This window comes from Chelonoidis abingdonii, chromosome 19 (assembly GCF_003597395.2).
Source record: "Chelonoidis abingdonii isolate Lonesome George chromosome 19, CheloAbing_2.0, whole genome shotgun sequence".
NCBI classification, from domain to species: Eukaryota; Metazoa; Chordata; order Testudines; family Testudinidae; genus Chelonoidis; species Chelonoidis abingdonii.
The window spans coordinates 9,377,963-9,398,810 of NC_133787.1; positions in this window are offsets into that span (position 1 = coordinate 9,377,963).

A 20,848-nucleotide genomic window follows, 5' to 3' on the forward strand; every position below is an offset into this window, starting at 1 on the left:
CATTAATTCATGTTCATTTCTCATTACCCACTGACTAAAAAGTCTGTTCCTTTTCCTATTGCTCAGTGACGTTAGTCCTCTAAGAGTTCAAGATACCCATTGCCTGCAGAAATAACAGAGCCTGGTAATATATATTCCAACTTGGACCTCTAAGATGGTAGGATTATGGGAGTGTGCCAGAGTCTAGTTCAAGTCACATGTCACTTATTATTTCCTGGTTTCTTGATGGAGGTAAATTGATTGTGACTTATTGGTGGATGGTTGAGAGGAAGATTGATGCTAAGCTCTTCCAAGTCTGAAAGGCACTTAAGGATGGGCTGCTGCCTGGGAAGGAAGAAAGAAGCTGCTTTTGCCAACAGCCAAGCAAACTGTCACAGTGAAAGTGAAAAGCATTAAGGAATAACTTTTCAGGATCGCTTCAAACGAGCTTCTGAAATTTAACATCTTGCAAACTGAATCATTTTTGAAATTTTTCTTGCACAAATGCTCATTTGTCCTTGTAAACTGGTACACTGACATTTAGCAGGTGCAAATTCAGAGACTCTTTTGAAATAAAATGCCCATAAACAGGTTAAAGTTACCTGGATACAGCATGTCAGTGTTATTCAGTTTAGAATGATACAGGTATACAATGTGGAAGTTAAGCTGTGAGATAAGAGGTGCCAAACTGGCCACTTTGGAAGGACAGTTCCATTGAACTGTAAATAAAGATACGAACATCAAATATTATCTTAGTTAAAACGAAAATGAAGTGTGCAAGGTGCCTCCATTAGAAAGCACAGTGGGATGCCTGCACTAGTCATGGCACTGGATAAGCCCAAGAACATTATCATAACAAGATGTATAGATATTTCAGATGCCAAGCTACATTGTTCTGTTTCGCTACACTGCAATTGTTCTTTTAATTTCTAAGATGTTCAATTAATCCTGTGGTTTGATGTGTTGGAATCTTAAATACAAGAGTGGAGTATTTTAAGGCATATTTATACAAGGGATTATTTATTCCACATAATGTAATTTGAAACCACTAGCTTTAGAAGTTTTTAAATCAACATTTTAGAAAATTCAGTCAAACTGTCTTAAGGCTGCTTTGTGACTAAAAATGGCTAAAATTTAAAGCAGTGTCAAAGTGTGTTAGAAATGTCATTTTTTACTTTATTAAGGGGGCAACATTCTAGCTCTTAGAAGTTTAATGTTTCATGCTGCATTTTAAATGAGACTTCTGTTTCTCCAACAGACCACAGAACAGCTTTTGGTACAACATAGGGCTCTTGTCACTGGTCAAAAAGGGAACGAGTCCCTCCACTGTATTCCTTCCTTCTGTGGAAGGAAGCACAATTGTGAAGACTTAAATATCAGGTATCAGGAATCATTCCATTCAACTGTTGTACTGGAGTTTTTAAACTTCTATATAACATTGATGGGGCAGTAGACAACCCTAGTTTATGATACATTTTGAAATGAGTGCCTGATTTTAATGCATAACTTAGTCTTTGTGCACCCGTATCCTCCATCAGTCTCTGAAAGATTTCACATTTGCACAAAACTTTCACTTCTATTTACTTCCATTCAGTTACAGAGAACCTCAGCAACCCATACTAACAATGTATTTTCTGTAAGTTAAGTGAAATCCATTATGCAAATATCTATTAATATAATAGATTTACTTCCTAAGTGGTCTTTTAAATGTTTAGCATCCTCCAAAATAAAGCAGACCAAGTGGATAGAAATAAATACTCAGAAAATAATACAGATTCATCTTTAAAAAATGTAGTCTAATGTATCTGCTGAAAATCTGAAACCCAGAGATGCAATGTGGGAGAAACTAGATAAGCAGTAATAGTGACCAAGAGACCTGTAAGTGGTAGTAGTGGGCAGCTAATTGCATATGAATTTGTAGAGCCCTGCATGGATATAAAATTTGTATCCGCATGCAATCCACAAGAATGATCCGTGGATGTGGATTTCCATGGATATAAACCCGATACCTGTGTATTTGAAGAGCAATATGAATTTGCAATGTGATATAGCAAGACAAAGGGCTAGTGCATTTTGGGACTGAGTATACAGATTTCATGTAATGAAGTATGACTGTTGTAGTCCCTTCTATACGATTTTGGCATGACCACAACAGGAATATTACATTAAGCTCTGGGCATCCAATTAATGGACAGATATGGCCTGGAGTCCAGACAAGAGCTACTGACATTAAAGAGATTGACATGAGGACTGAGGGAGGAAGAAGAGGAAAATAATTGTTCACAGGTACCTGAAGGATGTAAATATTAAACACCAAGATGGAAAAGAGATTATCAGGTACAAGAGAGTATTGTGACAGATATGGCAATTTCCTGCAATATCCTTGGAATTCCTTAGTGCCACTGCAGGGAGCCCTAGGCCCTTTAAAGCACCACCCGAGCCCTGCTGCCGGAGCTCCGGTAGTGATTTAGAGGTTCCAGGGCTCCCCGCAGCAGCTGGAGCATCAGGCCCTTTAAATCACCGTCGAGGAAGCTGGTCCAGTCCAGCATGGCATACCGGCAAAACTGTACCCGATATAACGCAGTCTCACCTATAAGACGGTGAGATGTTTTGGCTCCCAAGGACCGTGTTATATTGGGGTAGAGGTGTACTTTGAAACTGGCATATGATGGCAGCATCTGTGGGATCTACGACAGCATGAATTGCCAAAGTGCCAACAGTAGTGAAAGCAAGTACCATAGAAGAAAAAAGCACAGAGAAAAGTCTCAGTCTTTTCAGGAAGGGAACAGCAAAAAGAGAGATGGGGAAAACGAGTTATAAACAGCAGAGGAGTCAGCTAGTCAGTGTGGAGGAATATACTCCAGGCTGCCTGGAAAGAGCCATTTAAAATCATCAAACAACTCAATGAGGTGAACTACGGTGGTGGAGCCATCTAATTGCTCACATTGGCACCCAATATCATGTGAATGTGACAAAACCTTTTTATGACCGTGTCACAAGATTCTTTCGCTGATAGAGGCACTTCCTCCTGGCTCCTCTGGGGATTAGCTCCTTCCAGGAACTGCACCCTCCTCTGGCAGTCTCTCCATCCTTGTTCCGCTTTCTCTCTGAGGCCCCCTTTTCTCCAGGAACTGCAGCTTCCTCTTCACAACTTGTCCCTCCTGCCAGCTCACTGTGGTCCTCCCAGTCCAAGGTATCAAAATCTTCCCAGGCAAACTGTCTCAGGCAGTCTACTCTCTGCTCCATGTCACTTCCTCTGTGGCTGATAGGGGAACCTGGACCTGCCCCCTACTCTGAGTTCTCTATCCCCTGTGGCTAGTAGGGGAGCCTGGGCCTGCCCCTACGCTGCGTTCCCAATCCCATACCTTGCTGCTTTTCCCCTGAGCACAAACTTCTTCCTCCCAAGGAGCAACTGTAGGCTATATATCTCTATATTCCCAAACACACTTCCCTTCCCCCAGAGAGCAACTGCAGACTACTACTCTGCAGCCCCTCTACTGCCAATTTCCTGTCTTTGTACATCCAGTCCAGCTATTCCTCCTCAGCTGGGCTCCCTCACTCAAGTCAAGGGATTACTTAGCCACCTGATTTCCCTCAGCTCTGGCCTGTTGGGTTAATCAGTCCCCTTCTCAATTTGCACTAGCACTTTCAGGGCAAGTGTGCAGTAAACACTCCATAACAGACAGAGAGAATATGGCCCTGGCCATTTGCAGCACTAAGAGGAGAAGGGAGAGGATCCCATCATAGATCTGGCAGCAGAAACAGGGACCAGCTGCTGGGTGAACTCCATAGCCTTCTTTGATCACTTAACCCGAACACCACAAGCAGAGCTCAAGGGGATGTTGCGGGCTTATCAACAGGTATTTTCCAGTAAGCCTGGATGCACTTCACTTGTTGTCCTCTGGGTGGAGATGAGAGCCAAGGCTTCAATCAAAAGTGAGAAAGCAGCCCAGAGCATGGAGAAAAAAAATCACTAGCGTACTGGAATGGTGGGTGATCGATCCCTGGCTACCATCTAGCAGCTGGTAGATTGGATACTGGATATGATGGAGGAGTTTGCCCTGGTATATATAGATGATATTTCTTTCTATTTTCAGTCAGACTTGGGAAGAGCACATAAGGAGAGTGCTTCACGACATTCAGGCAACAAGCCTTACTGTAAAGGTAGAAAAATGCAAGATGGAGATGGCAAAAGTGGCCTATCTTGGCCATAGGGTGGGGGCTGCTCTGTCCAGGAAATAAGTCTATAGATTGCCCTAGGATGCCAGTCAAACCACTCTAGTTATACCCACTTCTTCAGGGAAGAGATGTGACAGATATTACAGCTTCCTGCAATATCCTTGGACTTCTTATTATATTAAGTTTAGGTATTATTGTAGATTGGAGGAGAAAATACAGGTGCAACTACCATGAAACTGTGACAAATATCACTAGTAATAAAATGCAGCACACTTTTCTCTGTGACAAACTGAGGCAATTTCTGGATTCAAAGATTCCTGATTCGATTATTCTTGGGATGAGTTCCTCACTTTGATAGTAATGGAAGCAGGAGTGGGCCTTGGTTACCCATCCGAATTCTGTGCTGTTCATACTGGTCCCTACAATTTTAAATGTTCTTGACAGAATGTGCATTTATGCAGCCATTGGGCATTCACTACCACCCTTTCATTTCCCTTATGTCAGTGTATTTCAACTGAAGTAAAGAGACACACCAGAATAGAACTGGTAACAGAATGGAGAATCAACCTCACTATTCTCTTTGTTATAAATTAAGTTAAATATTAACAAGGTATATCCTGTATGCAGGAAGATGGACACTCTGAAGAGCAGCTGTATAAAACTAGCAACTGCTTAGTCAACAGATCAGCTCCCAGTTTTATATCATGCTATAGTACACAAAGATCTGCCATTATCATAGATGTATGTGAAAACAAGCTAGGAAGGATTGAAACTACATGGAATTTCATTGCACGTTATCTAAGTGACAGCAGTATTTTAACATAGATATAGTAATTGAAGAGAGAGGTAATTTAATCAGGGCCAGGAAGTTTGTAGAAGTGTATGAATCGGTATAGCAAACTTCTTCAGTGTCTCATGCACAAGGGAACTCCTTTTCCATCATCTGCCTCCTGGCTGATGTGCATAACATGTGACTTTGCATCTTTCAATTTTCCTTATGGAAGCAAACTTTTTATAGAATAAGGCAGAGAACACACTAGGTGCAACTAGGCAAGGCATCAAGTAGATACTTTCAAGATAAAATATTTACATATACTTAAAAAAAGCCACTGTTATTGTAGACCCAACAAGCTTAGTATACGTGGGACCCAGTTATACTCTGTCAAAACACATTAGCTTGGAGCTTCACAGGATCTAAGTTATTGTAGAATTTGGCTCAATTCAAGTATTAACAGACCCACACAGGGCCAGCGCTACCACTTAGGTGACCTAGGCAATGGCCTAGGGCACCAGAATTTTTGGGGGGCGCTATTTTGCTGGGGGGGGGTGGCACGCAGGTCCAGGGGACCTACCACAGTGATGCCGGCGGATGGTCCGCTGCTGTGAAGGTCCGGCGGAGATGCCGCAGTCGTGCCGGCGGACGGTGCGCTGGTCTAAAGGCTCCGGCGGACCTACTGCAGTCATTCCGGCGGCAGGTCCACCGGAGCCTTTAGACCACCGCACCGTCCGCCGACACGACTGCGGCAGCTCCACCGGACCCGTAGGGGGCGGCGAAACGGCCGTCCATCTAGGGCGTCAGAAACCCTGGCGCCGTTCCTGGACCCACACATTAAGCTTTTGAAGAGAGAATATAAGAGTCACACAGATTTAAAAGGTCATTTGTTTTCAAGCAACTACCTACTGACCCTTCAGTACCAATTTACCATTTTAAAAATGCATAAATAGTATATGCAATTGAGGTTTGGCGCTCAGGTTTGCTGCAACTTGTCTGTGAAACTGTTAGTACCAAATAGGTTAGGAACCCGAGGTTTATTGTGTTTTGGAATTAGCTGTACAAAAATTACCCAAACAAAAGTATGTTGATTGAAACAAACATTCTAGCTGATTTTTAGAGGTGAGCTAACAACCAAGGAAAATATTACATTTTTTATACAAATTCTGCAGAAAGCCCAGAAATGAGCAGACAGGGGATTCAGCCGTTTCCCCACTGTCTAATCCTTCTTTACATGCTATCATCTCAACCAAAGCAAGCTAACAGGTGATTAGGAAATCACATTTTGAAATTTCCAGTACAGTATAACTAACATATCTCACCTCCAAAAATTGATAGTTAAAAATATGTCACACTCTGACACAGAGCTGTATCATCCTACAGTCACATCCCATACCACCAATCAAACAGATCAATCATGTCATTTCCATTCATAATATTATTCTACTCATAAATCCTGGGACCATATGTGATAATTCATAGAAATTTGTTGTTGGGTTGCTGTTGTGTCAGGCCCTTTTTTTTATTTTTATTTTTTTGGGAGGGAGGAAGCTATGGTTGGGGTTGACAAATCAAGTTTCTCTTGATAATATATCATCAGCCTCATTATGGTCAGGTTACTGCTTCTCCATAATATGTATCCTAACTAGGGCTGCCAACTTTCTACTCACACAAAACCAAACACCGTTGCCTCACCCCTACCCTGCCCCTCGTCTGAGGCTCTGTCCCTTCTCCGAGGTCCTGCCCCCTCCCTCTGTTGCTCGCTGTCCCCACCCTCACTCACTCGCTCATTTTCACCAGGCTAGCTCAGGGGGCTGGGGTGCAAGAGGAGGTGAGGGCTCCGACTAGGGGTGTGTGCTCTGGGTTGGGGCCAGAAATGAGGAGTTCAGGATATGTGAGGGGGCTCTGGGCTGAGGCAGTGGGTTGGGATTCAGGAGGGGTTAGGGCTCTGGCTTATGGTTCGTGCTCTGGGGTGGGCCCAGGGATGAGGGGTTTAGGGTGCAGGAGTGAACTCCAGGCTGGGGGTGAAACTGAGTGGTTCAGAGTATGGGAGTGGGCTCTGGGCTGAGGCGGGGGTTGGAGGCTTTGGGCTGGGGGTGCGGGTTCTGGGGTGGGGCCAGAAATTAAGGATTCAGGGTGCGGGAGGGGGCTCTGGGCTGGGACTTGGGGTGCAGGCTCTGGTGTGGGGCCAGAGATGAGAGATTTGGGGTGCAGGAGGATGCTCCAGGCTGGCATCAAGGGGTTCAGAGGGCAGGAGGAGGATCAGGGCTTGGGCAGAGGTCTGGGGTACAGGAGGCAGTGCAGGCTCCAGATGGTACCTCAAGTAGCTCCCGGAAGCAGTGGCATGTCTCCCCTCCAGCTCCTACGTGGAGGCACAGCCAGGCAGCTCTGCATGCTGCCCCGTCCACAGGCACTGACCCCGCAGCTCCCATTGGCGGCAGTTCCCGGCCAATCAAATCTGGTGAGGATGTGTGTAAGCATTAGCAGGATTGGGAGTATTAGACTGTAATCTCTTTGAGGCAGAGAGCTTCTCCACTGGATTCTCTGTAAAGATTTAGCATACTGGATTACTATTATTTAATAATGTGTATAACGCTACAGAGCTATTAGTTACATTCTCCTTCAATTAAGTCTTATTATCTTGCCCCTATGTTCCTTCATTTATTTTTTCCACATTATCAAACAGTGATATAGGTGCTCAGGTAGCCTCAGTATTACTTCATCTTTCCTCTTTATCAGGGGAAGTAGCGCCTTGCCTGGTAATGCACTCATTTGCTTAGCATGTGGTTGGGTGGACAGGGGCCAAGTTAAACAAGTCTTCTAAAATGTGAAGGTCAAATCCATCATAAATTAAGCTAGCTGACAGGCCTGCAAGGCAAACAGTTAATGAGTTATCAGTGTTATATTAAAGTTAGTGTAACTAGCCAGGTACATTTACTGTCTAGTTAAGTTTGGTATGTGTTATTATTAAGAAAAGATTCCTGCCAGTCCAAGCCTTTTGCTTTGTGAGATCCCAACATGACAAAAATGGTGGGGGAGAGATCAGGTTCAGATGATTGACCTCTAACCCTTGTCCCAACATGAAAGGTGGGGTTGGGAATGGTGTCTAGTGGTGAACTGTTTCCTACCTTTTGGTCACACACCCTAAAATATGTCAGATCAGGGTTTGCAGAGCTATGGGGAGCCATACAGCCATTTGCTTTGCTGAGATTTCAGGTAGGCCCTGCCTAACGGACAAAAATAAGAGATTAAATGAAATGGTGGCTAGTTATTTACATGAATAAAAACTTGTTCACTCTGAGAAACCTGAGGCCTGAGGTGTTCTAAGGAGCACTCATTTTCAACATTTCCTCTGTCTTTTCTCCATAGGGCTTATGATTGCAAAGATAAACATTCTAGAGCACAGTCAGGTTGATTATGAACTAATACAATTCTGTTGCACTCAAAGAATAGGTATATCTACACTGTACTCAGAGGTGTGACTGCAGCACATGTTGACACACCGGAGCTAGCTTTGATTTAACTAACTCAAATAAGAACAGCAATGAAGCAAGGGCAGCATGGGCCAGTCACTCAGAAACATACACAAAGTTCCAGGTGAGAAAGGAGAACATTGCATTCTGCATTTAGTTGGAGTGTGTTAGTTCAGAACTGGGAGTATCATTGCTCAGTTGGTAGCAACCATCTTTTCCTTTATATCTACTATAATTTTTGCTTGGTTCTATGACTCAGTCGCATTTTCCATTTAGTCCAAAGAATTTAGCCAGGATTACAGTAACTCCTCGCTTAACATTGTAGTTATGTTCCTGAAAAATGTGACTTTAAGTGAAATGATGTTAAGCAAATCCAATTTCCCCATAAGGATTAATATAAATGGGGGTGGCGGAGGTTAGGTTCCAGGGAAATTTTTTTCACCAGACAAAAGACTCTCTCTCTCTCTCTCTTCTCTATACTATACACACACACACAGAGTTAAGTTTTAAACAATGTAATACTGTAGCACAGTCATGATGATTATGAAGGCTTGGTTGAGATGGTGAAGTCAAGAGGGTGGATGAGGGTGGGATATTTCCCAGGGAATGCATTACTGCTGAACTAATGAATAGACTTGGTGAGCGGCAAGAGTTAAGCACATTGTTATGTAGGCCTACATCTAAAGCAAGGCAGCACAAAATGGAAGGGAAGGAGGACTGGCATGGCAGCGAGACAGATCACACACACCCTGTTTTGTGAGTGAAAGGAGAGCATATTCCAGCCTTTAAGTATGCTGAGCTACTCTAAGTCCAATTGCCGTTTTTAGTGATCAGCAAGTTGAGAGAAGCAGCTGCTGCAGCAGCTCCTCTGTCCTGAGTCCTGTCCATGTCCCTGTCTAATGGAGATGGGTAATGGGGTGCAGAGCAGGGGGGGTGGGGGACACCCTTAGCATTAGCTCCTCTGTCCCCAACACAGCAAGCAGGAGGCTCCGGGAGCAACTACACGGCAGAGGACAGGAGCAGCACAATGGTAGTGGGCGAGACGGGACAGCTGAACTGCCCTGAAATTGATAGCTGCCTGATCGCTGCCGCACGAGGAACTTAGGGTGTGCAGCTGATAGGGGGGCTGCCGCATCCTGATTCCAAGCCCCCGCCACCTAGCTCCAGACGACTGCTCTTCTCTGCAATGCATGGACAAAGCAGCGGCGCTGCAACAACGTTATAAGGCGAGCATTGGCACAACTTTAAACAAGGCAGTTCTCTAAATTGATGCGCAACATGACACAATGAAACATTAACTGGGACACTTTAGACGAGGAACGGAGTTATCTGTAATGTTAACTCAGATTTAATATACCATGTAACGTAAAGAAGATTAAGTGTGGCAGCCAGTCTGGAAAAACTCCGAAAAAAAACAGAGAGTTAGCGCTTCATGCCAAATGTGAATTTGCACGTGTAATATTTCACTGCTCTAACAATTTATCTTTGTAACTCTGCCATAGATAGAAACATTTTTCCTGTGTGTTCGTTACAGAATAACAATGTGCAACTCTACAATGTGTATCAAACTGTGAATCTGATTATATATTAGCTTATTCTTCATATTAAGAAACTTACCTGTTTTGTTGTATTGTTTGAAATACAGCATGCGCTTGTGGAAAAGCTTTTTTTCAGAGAGAGAGAGAGAGAAATTGATTTCTACTGTAGGTCTTGAAACAAAAAAAGTTCTAAGATGTTAGCACAGCGCACACCAGCCTTCAAGAATGTCTTGAATATCCTTACAATATGTGCTAATTGCTTATCGCTAAACGAGGTTACGCACCTATGGCATGCTTGCTGAAGGCCGACACGCGAGCTGATTTTCAGTGGCACTCACACTGCCGGGTCCTGGCCAACCGTCGGGGGCTCTGCGTTTTAATTTAATTTTAAATGAAGCTTTAATACATTTTAAAACCTTATTTAACTTCACATACAACAATAGTTTAGTTATACTATTATAAACTAATAGAAAGAGACCTTCTAAAAACGTTAAAATGTATTACTGGCACGTGAAACCTTAAATTAGAGTGAATAAATGAAGACTCGGCACACCACTTCTGAAAGGTTGCCAACCCCTGTGTAAACGTTCTATTCCACCTGGCATTTTGCTGTGATGCTGGGAGTTCCTTTCCCAGACCTGAAGAAGAGCTCTATGAATATGTCTACACAGCAATGTAAGCCTAGGGTTACTGGAACTCAAGTCAGCTGACCTATGTCAGGGAACCCTTGGGAATCTGCACTGTATTTTAACCATAGCTTGAGGATTTTCTGACCTAGGCTTGAACCTAGGGTTCTGGTATCCACACTGTAATGTACAGACCCAAGTCAAAGTAACCCTGTCCCAGAGTGCCAAAAGCCACTGCCCTCTAGTGTTGACACTCTAGCCCTATGAATGTATTGCACTGTAGGAAAACACTACTGCCCACCCTGTTTGATGGGACTCGGGTGCCCATAATGATTAATGAGTAAATAAACTGCATAATTAGCTCCTTTGGTGGCTGCCTCAGTAAAATGACTATCATTTGAGAAGGCTATATATGAACTGCCATCTAATCTGAGAACTAGGCTTTCCACCTCTAGGCTGAGTCACATTGGCAAAAAAATGCATATTGGGAATCAGAGTAGCAGCCGTGTTAGTCTATATCTGTAAAAAGAACAGGAGTACATGTGGCACCTTAGAGACTAACAAATTTATTTGAGCATAAGCTTTCGTGGGATGCATCCGAAGAAGTGGGCTGTAGCCCACGAAAGCTTATGCTCAGATAAATTTATTAGTCTCCGACTTAGTACATGTTGTTCATTTTAAGAACATTTTCATTGCAGATTTGACAAACTGCAAAGAACGTACCAATGTGAGATTTCTAAAGATAGCTACAGCACTTGACCCAAGGTTTAAGAATCTGAAGTTCCTTCCAAAATCTGAGAAGGATGAGGTGTGGGAAATGCTTTCAGAAGTCTTAAAAAAGCAACACTCCAATGTGGAAACTACAGAACCCGAACCACCAAAAAAGAAAATCAACCTTCTGTTGGTGGCATCTGACTCAGATAATGAAAATAAACATGTATTGGTCTACACTGCTTTGGATTGTTATCAAGCAGAACCCCTCATTGGCATGGACACATCTCCTGGAATGGTGGTTGAAGCATGAAGGGACATGTGAATCTTGAACGCATCTGGCACATAAATATTTTGTGATGCTGGCCAGAACAGTCCCATGAGAACGCATGTTCTCACTTTCAGGTGACACTGTAAACAAGAAGTGGGCAACATTATCTCCTGCAAATGTAAAGAAACTTGTTTGTCTGAGCTATTGGCTGAATAAGAAGTAGGTCTGAGTAGACTTGCAGGGTCTAAAATTTTATATTGTTTATTTTTGAATGCAGTTTGTTTTGTACATAGTTCTACATTTGTAAGTTCAACTTTCATGATAAAGAGATTGCACTACAGTACTTGTATTAGGTAAATTGAAAAATACTATTTTTTTTGTTTTTTTACAGTGCAAATATTTGTAAATAAAAATAATATGAAGTGAGCACTGTACACTTTGCATTCTGTGTTGTAACTGAAATCAATATATTTGAAAATGTAGAAAACATAAAAAATATTTAAATAAATGGTATTCTATTATTTAAACAATAGGATACCATTACAGTAACTCCTCACTTTAATGTCATCCTGGTTAACGTTGTTTTGTTATGTTGCTAATGAATTAGAAAACGAGCTTGTTTAAAGTTGCGCAAATGCTCCCTTATAATGCTGTTTGGCAGCTGCCTGCTTTGTCTACTGCTCACAGAAAGAGCAGCCTTTGGAGCTAGCTGGTGGTGGCTTGGAACCATGGTGGACCAGCAGCCCCCCTATCAGCTCCACAAAGTTCCCTGTGTGGCAGCTGTCCATCAGGCTATCAATTGTCTGGCAATTCAGCTGTCCCTCCCCCCACTGCCCTATGCTGCTCTTGCCCTCTGCCTTGGAGCTGCTCCCAGAGACTCCTGCTTGCTGTGCAGCATAGGGGGGTGGGGGGAGAGAGGAACAGGAGTGCTAATGTCAGGGTGTCCCCCTCCCCTGCTCCTGTATCCCATCTCCACAGAGCGGGGTGGGGAGGATACAACAGAGCTTTGGAGAGAGGGAGCTTGCTGGCAGCAGCTGCTGTCTCAACTTGCTGATCTACTTAAAAAGGCCGTGTACTTATAGTGGGGTCAGCATACTTAAAGGAGCAATGAATGTCTCTCTCACACACAAGGTGTGTCTCTGTCTCTCCCTATCTCTCTCTCTCTCACACACATATATATATATAGTCGTCTGGTGAAAAAAATTTCCCTGGAACCTAACCTCCCCATTTACATTCTTATGGGGAAATCGGATTTGCTTAACATCATTTCACTTAGAGTAGCATTTTTCAGGAACATAACTACAACGTAAAGCGAGGAGATACTGTATTTAAATATTTAATCACTATTAAGTTTTTAATCACTTGATAGACCTAGTTAAAAGTAAATTCAGGTCTGCAGGTTCCCCAAACTCCTCTGTCAGTTTATCTGGATTTACAATCAGATGTATCTGTGGGGGTGGGGGGAGGGGGTTAAAGATACTTTCTCTTCACTGTTGCAGTGTCATGGAGCCACATGAACAAAATGAGAAACTGAGTATACAAGAAGTGTTGTCAAATGCCAATAAAAAACTAGAAATGTTTCTCCAATCTTCTTTAATTAGGATTACTTGTATCTGTTTGGTAAGATCTCACACAGAAGTATGGTTATTAGGTTGACTGTGTCATTTTAATGCAAGTTTCACATGTAAGAAAAAGCAGACTTTAAGGGTAAAGAAAGATTTCAACATAGAGAAGTTGTCTGAAAAAACAAGCATATACTCCTGCCTCATCCCACCCAGTCTGAATGACATGAATCCTAAAACAAATTCAAATATGGATCTTTGCAGCACTGGCTAAAGCCCTTTTCACCAAAGATACGGCAACTCTATTCTGAACTTTAGCACTATAGCTGAAGCAGGAAACCTCATTTATTTAGGTTTAGATTAAATGAAAGATGTCAGAAGAGCAGACATTTGGACACTGAGCTGTAAGTAAATGAAATATGAGCACCTGTGATTTTTCTTGACAAATCTAGGCCAAGATTTGATAATTTGCCATTTAATTTTCTGTATGTAATACAGAATGTAGTTATTTGTTTGAACTGCTCAGCTTTGATAATGAATTATTGTAATTCAGCGGGAGGAATAGTCTTGGCTATTCTCCTTCATGTGTTAAGATGGAATCTCTCTGGTAATTGTAGCTAATTCTTTGTCTGGTTTTAAGACAAAAGAAAATGAATTTTCAGTGCTGGTAAAAGGTAGTTGATTGGCAGTCCTGGAGGCCAAAGTCCATTAATTCAAATCGGGCACCAGAAATGTAAACTCTCATTCTCCCTCAGCCCATTACCTACAATTATGACCTGGGAGGGAGGGGAGCTTAATCTTCCCATATATTTTTCTGATATTACACCTCACCTACCTTCTCTCTCTAATACCTTGGGATCAACACAGCTACAACAGTTCTTAGAATGTGACAGTGTCAACTGATTGCACTGACTAGTACCAATTATGCCAGCTGTGGAGGAGATGCTCACAGGAATTGGTCTTAATTTGTGACTTTTGAGTACTTTGGCCACGAGATGAAATCTTTTTGTTTTGCCTTTGGCTGCATTTGCTAGATCTCATAGGTACTGAATTTAGCTGCATGACAACTACAACAACTGTAGAGCTGTAACTACATTGGCAAAGTAAAACAGTGAAAAGTGTCAGGGGGTAGCCGTGTTAGTCTGTATCCACAAAAACAACGAGGAGTCTGGTGGCACCTTAAAGACTAACAGATTTATTTGGGCATAAGCTTTCATAGGTAAAAAAAACCCACTTCTTCAGATGCATGGAGTGAAAATTACAGATGCAGGCATTATATACTGACACATGAAGAGAAGGGAGTTACCTAACAAGTGGAGAACCAGTGCTGACAGGGCCAGTTCAATCAGGGTGGATGTAGTCCACTCCCAATAATTGATGAGGAGGTGTCAATGCCAGGAGAGGGAAAGTTGCTTTTGTAGTGAGCCAGCCACTCCCAGTCCCTATTCAAGCCCAAATTAATGGTATTAAATTTGCAAATGAATTTTAATTCTGCAGTTTCTTTTTGAAGTCTTTTTAAAGTTTTTTTGTTCAAGTATGGCTACTTTTAAATCTGTTATAGAATGACCAGGGAGATTGAAGTGTTCTCCTACTGGCTTTTATAGTTACTATTCCTGTTATTCAATTTGTGTCCATTTATTCTTTTACGTAGAGACTGTCCAGTTTTGCCAATGTATATGGCAGAGGTGCATTGCTGGCACATGATGGCATATCTCACATTGGTAGCTGTGCAGGTGAATGAGTCCCTGATGGTGTGGCTGATGTGGTTGGGTCCTCTGATGGTGTCGCTAGAGTAGATATGGGGACAGAGTAGGCAATAACGTTTGTTACAGGGATTGGTTCCTGGGTTAGAGTTTCTGTGGTGTGGTGTGGTGTGTAGTTGCTGGTGAGTATCTGCTTCAGGTTGGGGAAAACAGAGAAAATCATCACCAGTGTAGGACTGTCTAACTTGAATCCAAAGAGGGAGAGGTTCCCCACTGTTCCAAAAGCACTTCAGTAACAAACACTAAAAGGAAGACCATGAGAGTCTGAGCTTTTAAGAGCACAGCTCCTGATCTTACAAAGTGAGCCAGTGGCACTCCAAACTCTGCAAGACTCTGACCACGAAGGCTGTTATACTGGATCACTCTGATGGCCCATCCAGACTATCTTCCTGCTTCCATTGGTGGCCATTAAGTTTCAAGAGAAGGTCAAGGTTCCCCAATTATGCTATATGTAAGGGGCTGTTGCTAGGGTGACCAGATGTCCCAATTTTATAGGGGCAGTCCGATTTTTGGGTCTTTTTCTAATATAGGCTCCTATTACCCCCCACCCCATCCCGATTTTTCACTTTTACTGTCTGCTCACCCTGTTGCCCCCTTACTAATATTCAGTGGGGGTGTTTTGGTTGGCTAGCTCCCAGAACTAAAAGGGGAAGGGTCGATGGGAAATCAAGACCCTGAGACTGACAGTCCCCAGTAACAATGGGGAGAGGTCAATGCTCCAGGTCAGCCTGGCTGACAGAGTGGACAGGCTAATCAGGGAGTCAGGAGTCCTGGTGGGGCCGTCTTGTCCTCCATGTGAGTTGGAATTGCCTGGGTCAGACAGAGTGGGGCCAACCTAAGGAGAAAGCAGGAGCCCAAGCTGAGCTGGGGACCAGAGCCTTACCAGACCCAGAGCGGCCAGAACTGCAGCCATGGAGCTAGAGACAGCCCAGGGAGAACAGATCCTGTGCTGGGAGCAGAGCTGCAGCCACAGAGCCAGAGACAGCCCAGGGAGAGCAGATCCTGTGCTGGGAGCAGAGCTGCAGCCACGGAGCTAGAGACAGCCCAGGGAGAACAGATCCTGTGCTGGGAGCAGAGCTGCAGCCACGAAGCTAGAGACAGCCCAGGGAGAACAGATCCTGTGCTGGGAGCAGAGCTGCAGCCACAGAGCCACGTGTGGTGAGCAACTGGGGCCAGCCACAGGGGGGACCTTGGGCAAAGGGGCCCAGCACAGAAAGACACCCCCAGCCAAGGGTCCTTACAGGCCAGACTGGGAGGAGGATCCTAACTTGACGGGGACTGACGCTGGGAAGGGTCCCACCACCCAAAGCCCAGAGGTGTATGGCCACCACCAGAGCAAGTGTCCAACCTGCAGCATTGCTGCAGCACAGCCAGGGCCTGAGAGGGAGACCTGGGACCTACAAGGAACAGGCTGTGAACTGCGCTGATGTCCAGAGACACTGTTTGCCACAGAGCAGGGTGAAGTGTTTTCCTTTAACCTTTCCCATTTTCCCTTATTCTTTTTTAAAATTGTTAATTAAATAACTTGTATTTGCTTTAAATTGTATGATGTGATCAGTGGGTCAGGGTGGTGCGCAGTGCAAAGAGAGTACCCTGGAGTGGGGAAACCCTAGCCCCTGTCCTGGGTGACCACAGCTGGGTTGGGGGTTGAGCCCCCCAGGAATTCAGGGGCCAGCCTTGTCAGGGTTATGAGGACTCTGCCAGACAGGAGAATGGAAGGGGAGTCCTCAAGGGCAGAGAGGCCTCTGGGTAAAAGAAGTGGGAGCGAGGACTCAGATCCTTTCGCTAGCCTACTTTAGCCTACTGCACCGGGGTAGTGCAGAAGCCAGGAAAGTTCCTCACAATAGTGGGACCATTCCCCTGCTTACATATATATGATATGATATGGAGACAAAAACATCTTCCTGACCTCCACAGGCAATTATATGACATACAGAGGCATGAGGTTTGGTTTCCCTTGTCACATTGACTGAACTGTGATATAAACTCACTAATGCTGGGCCTGTACTTCAATTATATTTTCTGGATCAAGTAAATTTAAGGGTAAATGTCTCTCCAGTTTTGTCATATGTAATCACATCTGATGGAATCAAATCGCCAGAATTCAAAAAGCTTTTCCACGTAGCATTCAGTAATGGCCATCGGGTAGTGAAAAAAGATTAGTAGCAACGTACAACAGAAGTAACAGCTTTTTTCTTGGACTGAAATATACTTAGGAGTATATGCACAGAGCTTTGATTGTTTTTCAAAGTTTAATTTTATGGCACTTCAGAGTAAACAACCATATGGCTTTGAAAAGGCTTTTCATATTTGTGAGGATCTCACATAGCTTGAAGTAGTTTTTAATTAGTCCACTGGTTTGCTCAGTGGGACACTGTATGCATCAAGCAATCAAAAGTCAAGTGCGGGACAAAGGAACAAAGGGGAGACCATAGATAATGGAGTGCTGGGAGCTCCTGAAATCACATTAAGAAAGTTAGCAAAGTTATCTGTAATTATCACTTTATGGCTGACTGCCTTTTGATGTTAGCAAAGAACAGAAGTTGGAAAAAAAATGTCTACTTGGGAGACAGAAATTTGGATCCATTTCATATGACTGTGCTACTTACTGCAGGGGCACATGACATGGGCCTGCAACAAATCCTCATGTAGTTGTAAAGAATTCAATTGACTTAATCTTCCAGAATGTCAAAATAGTGCAAAGTTACACATTTGAGTTTTAAAGGGGTACTGTTGGGGTAAACACTACAAGTCAAATCCTTGCTCAGGCAAGACTCCCTGAAGTCAAGAGGAGCTTTGTGTGAGTAAGGAACAAGTAAAAAGTCTTCAGATTGATTCCTGTATTTGTGAAACACACACTTTCCCTTATGTTACACATAACACCCAGGTTATTAAAACTTAGAATTCAAACTCTCAGCTTTACACTATATATGCACTTTGCTCACTTTTTGCATATCACTTAGCTTTGAGAATGAGTATAGACTAGTCAGTTTCACTATTGTTTATATTCAGTTTGTAGTTAGTTTCTTTAGGATTGTAGGCCTGGCCTGACATAAATAATTAAACATGGGGGTGCCTCATTTCTTGGAAGACAGGAGAAGGGAGGTAAATTGGTTAGCAGGCTGAAAAGGATTCTTTGTGCTAAGATAAGTAAATGGGTCAGTAAGCTAAGAGACAGAATGTAATGTTCTCTCAAGATACAAAGGGGAACATCCAGGGAACTCTTTACTACAAACAAGATAATGAACAAGATAAGTCAGGAATGTAAAGATGAGGTAAAGAGTAGGTCCAGCGTCAACAGTATGTGAACAGGGATTAGTCTCTACCATGTAACCCAAGCCACTCCAAAAATGTGTAATGCAGTGTATATAGTAAAGGCTAAGATTTTGTCATGTCTATTTTTAATAAAAGTCATGGACAGGTCCTAGGCACCTGTCCCTGACTTTTACTAAAAATATCCATGATAAAATGTGAAGGGACTGGGCAGCTGTGGAGTGGCTGGGAGGCCCCCACCACCCAATAGAGCTCAGAGCTCCGGGGTCCCCCTACCCACCGCAGCGGAGGGGAGCTGCAGGGTCCCCCCGCCTCCTCCCCAGTGGCAGGAAGTTGTGGGAATCCCTCTGGCGCCACCATGGCAGGGAGTTTCAGGGTTCCCCCTGCCCTCCTGGGGTGGAGGGGAGCTGCCAGGGTCCCCCAGCCCTGCCACGGGGGCAAGGGAGCTGAGGGGGTCCCCCTGTCCCGCTGCGGTGGCCAGGGAGCTGTGGGGACCTCCTTGCTATCATGGCTGGTGTGGAGCTGCAGGGATCCCCATGCCTGTGGCGGCTGAGTACCCCTGCTGTCCAAGGGGGCTGGGAACTTGGGGGCCCATCACCTCAGCTCCCTGCTGGTGCGAGAGGCGGCAGGACCCTGCAGCTCCCAGCCGCCCGGGCTGAAGACACGGTTGTCTTTGGAAGTCATGGATTCCTTTTGTTTTAACTGTGGGCAAATAGGACATTTTTCAAAACAATTGTGAGAATTCTCCTGACTCCAACCTAGTACATCAGCCTTTGAGTCAGACAAGGACAAGTAAACACTATCTGTACAAATCCCTGCTCTTTTATAAGTTCCAGTGAAACAGAGGCTTTAACTGCTATATTGTTTTCCAGGAAGTTATGCTTGTGTTCTCTCTTTACACTGGAGATGGGCTAGATCCTCAGTGGGTTTAAATCAGCTTAGCTATACCAATTTACACCAGTCAAAGATGTGGTTTAACATTGTTCATTAAATGTAGTTAATTTTAGGTGTCTCCATAATAAAGACAACCACACTTAAAACAATCACAATTACAAGTGATCAATTTGCACAAATAAGTCCCAAAGGCAGATTAAAGAAACCATAAACACTGCACAAAATGTCCAATAAAGAACCTACTAGTAGACAATAAAAGGAAAAAAAGGCCTTGGACATTGCCCAGAAGGACGGTTAAGAAGGACTTAAAAGGAATAGATTGCACTGGCAGATTGGTTGCTTTCTTGTGCTACCTTTTTGGCCCAAGCGGTTAACCACAATTCAGGCTAGCATGTTGTTTGAGTTAGGAGGTTGATATTGGAGTCTGGTATTTCTTTTATGTAATACTATTTACAAAGAATGTACATACTCCTGTTTTCATTAACACAACAGGAGTAAAACAGCAGGTGACAGCTTCTTTGCCCAGTGTTCCAAGCCTCTTTCCTGCCAGCACTTAGTTCCACAGGTCTCTCTAGGCTTTTCTCAGGACTACGTTCCTGATGGCTGTGTCATTGGATTTCTGCTGCTTCTCTATCAGCTTCTCTGGTGTTCTTCCTATTTTTCTCATACACACACACACACATACACACTTCTCCTAAAATATTACCCAGTGAAACCTCTCCACTGACATGGGCCTGTGCTTTTGGTTTGGACAGTGCTCCTATTATTTCAGCTACTTTGTTCCATAAATGGACTTAAGGGCATCTTATATTTATCCCAAATGTAGGTTGGTTGTTACAACCACCAGTTTCAACAAGGTTTACCAAACCCATAACATTCAAGGTTTCTTGATATCATTTGGAAATTGTGTCCAGCCTTTTGAAAATATCATTCCCCAGCTCAGCTCTACAGCATGGATAGAGTTGAAGAAGTAGAAACTGGACTCACGCACGACAGTTGTGTGTATCAACAAACCGGTAATTATTGATAAGTGTTGATGTCATCAGGCCCATCACTTCTCCCCAGCTCCAAAGCATACGCTACCATGCCCAGTCTCAGTCAAGGTTTATTTTTCATAACTGAGGTTAGGAAATGAACAGAAAACTGTGTCTTAACCCAGTTCTTAGTCCCAGGCTTCAGAGCCACCTCTTCCAGGGGTCTCTGGCGACATTCCAGCTTCTGGCAGCTTTCCAGCTTCACTCAGCTCTACTCCCCACTTGGAGCAGCAGTCACAGGGCTGTTTCCCTGGCCGCTTGCTCTAGGGACTGCCACAGAAGTTAGCTCCACTCCAGTACAGCTTCCTCTGCTAGTGCCGGTTTCAGCCTGTCTCAGTCCTTCCTCCAGATGCCTGCTAGCAGCCCTTTGTAGGCCCAGGTGTACCCTAGCCCTCTTTAATTAGCTTAATTTCCAGAGGAGCCTGGCTCTGTCTGTCCACAGGGACCAGCTACCCTGTGACTGTGGACAAAAATGGGTAAAAGGACAATGTCAGGCAATAACAAGTAAAATGTTACTTGAAAGATAACAGAGGCAGACGGGTGAGAAATGAGGAAGGAAGATGGGATGAGTGAGTTTATTTCACCTCTATGAACTTTTGCAGACTAGTGAGTGAGACCAAGATTTTCAGTATAAGGGCCTAAAATTAGCCTCCAAAGCATCCGAATAAAGGAAGTTGCTGGCTGCTCAGTACTTTGGAATAATCAGACAACTTATTTAAGTGCTTATAAATCTATAAGAAATATAGATTTAGAAGCCCAAATGCAGACATTTA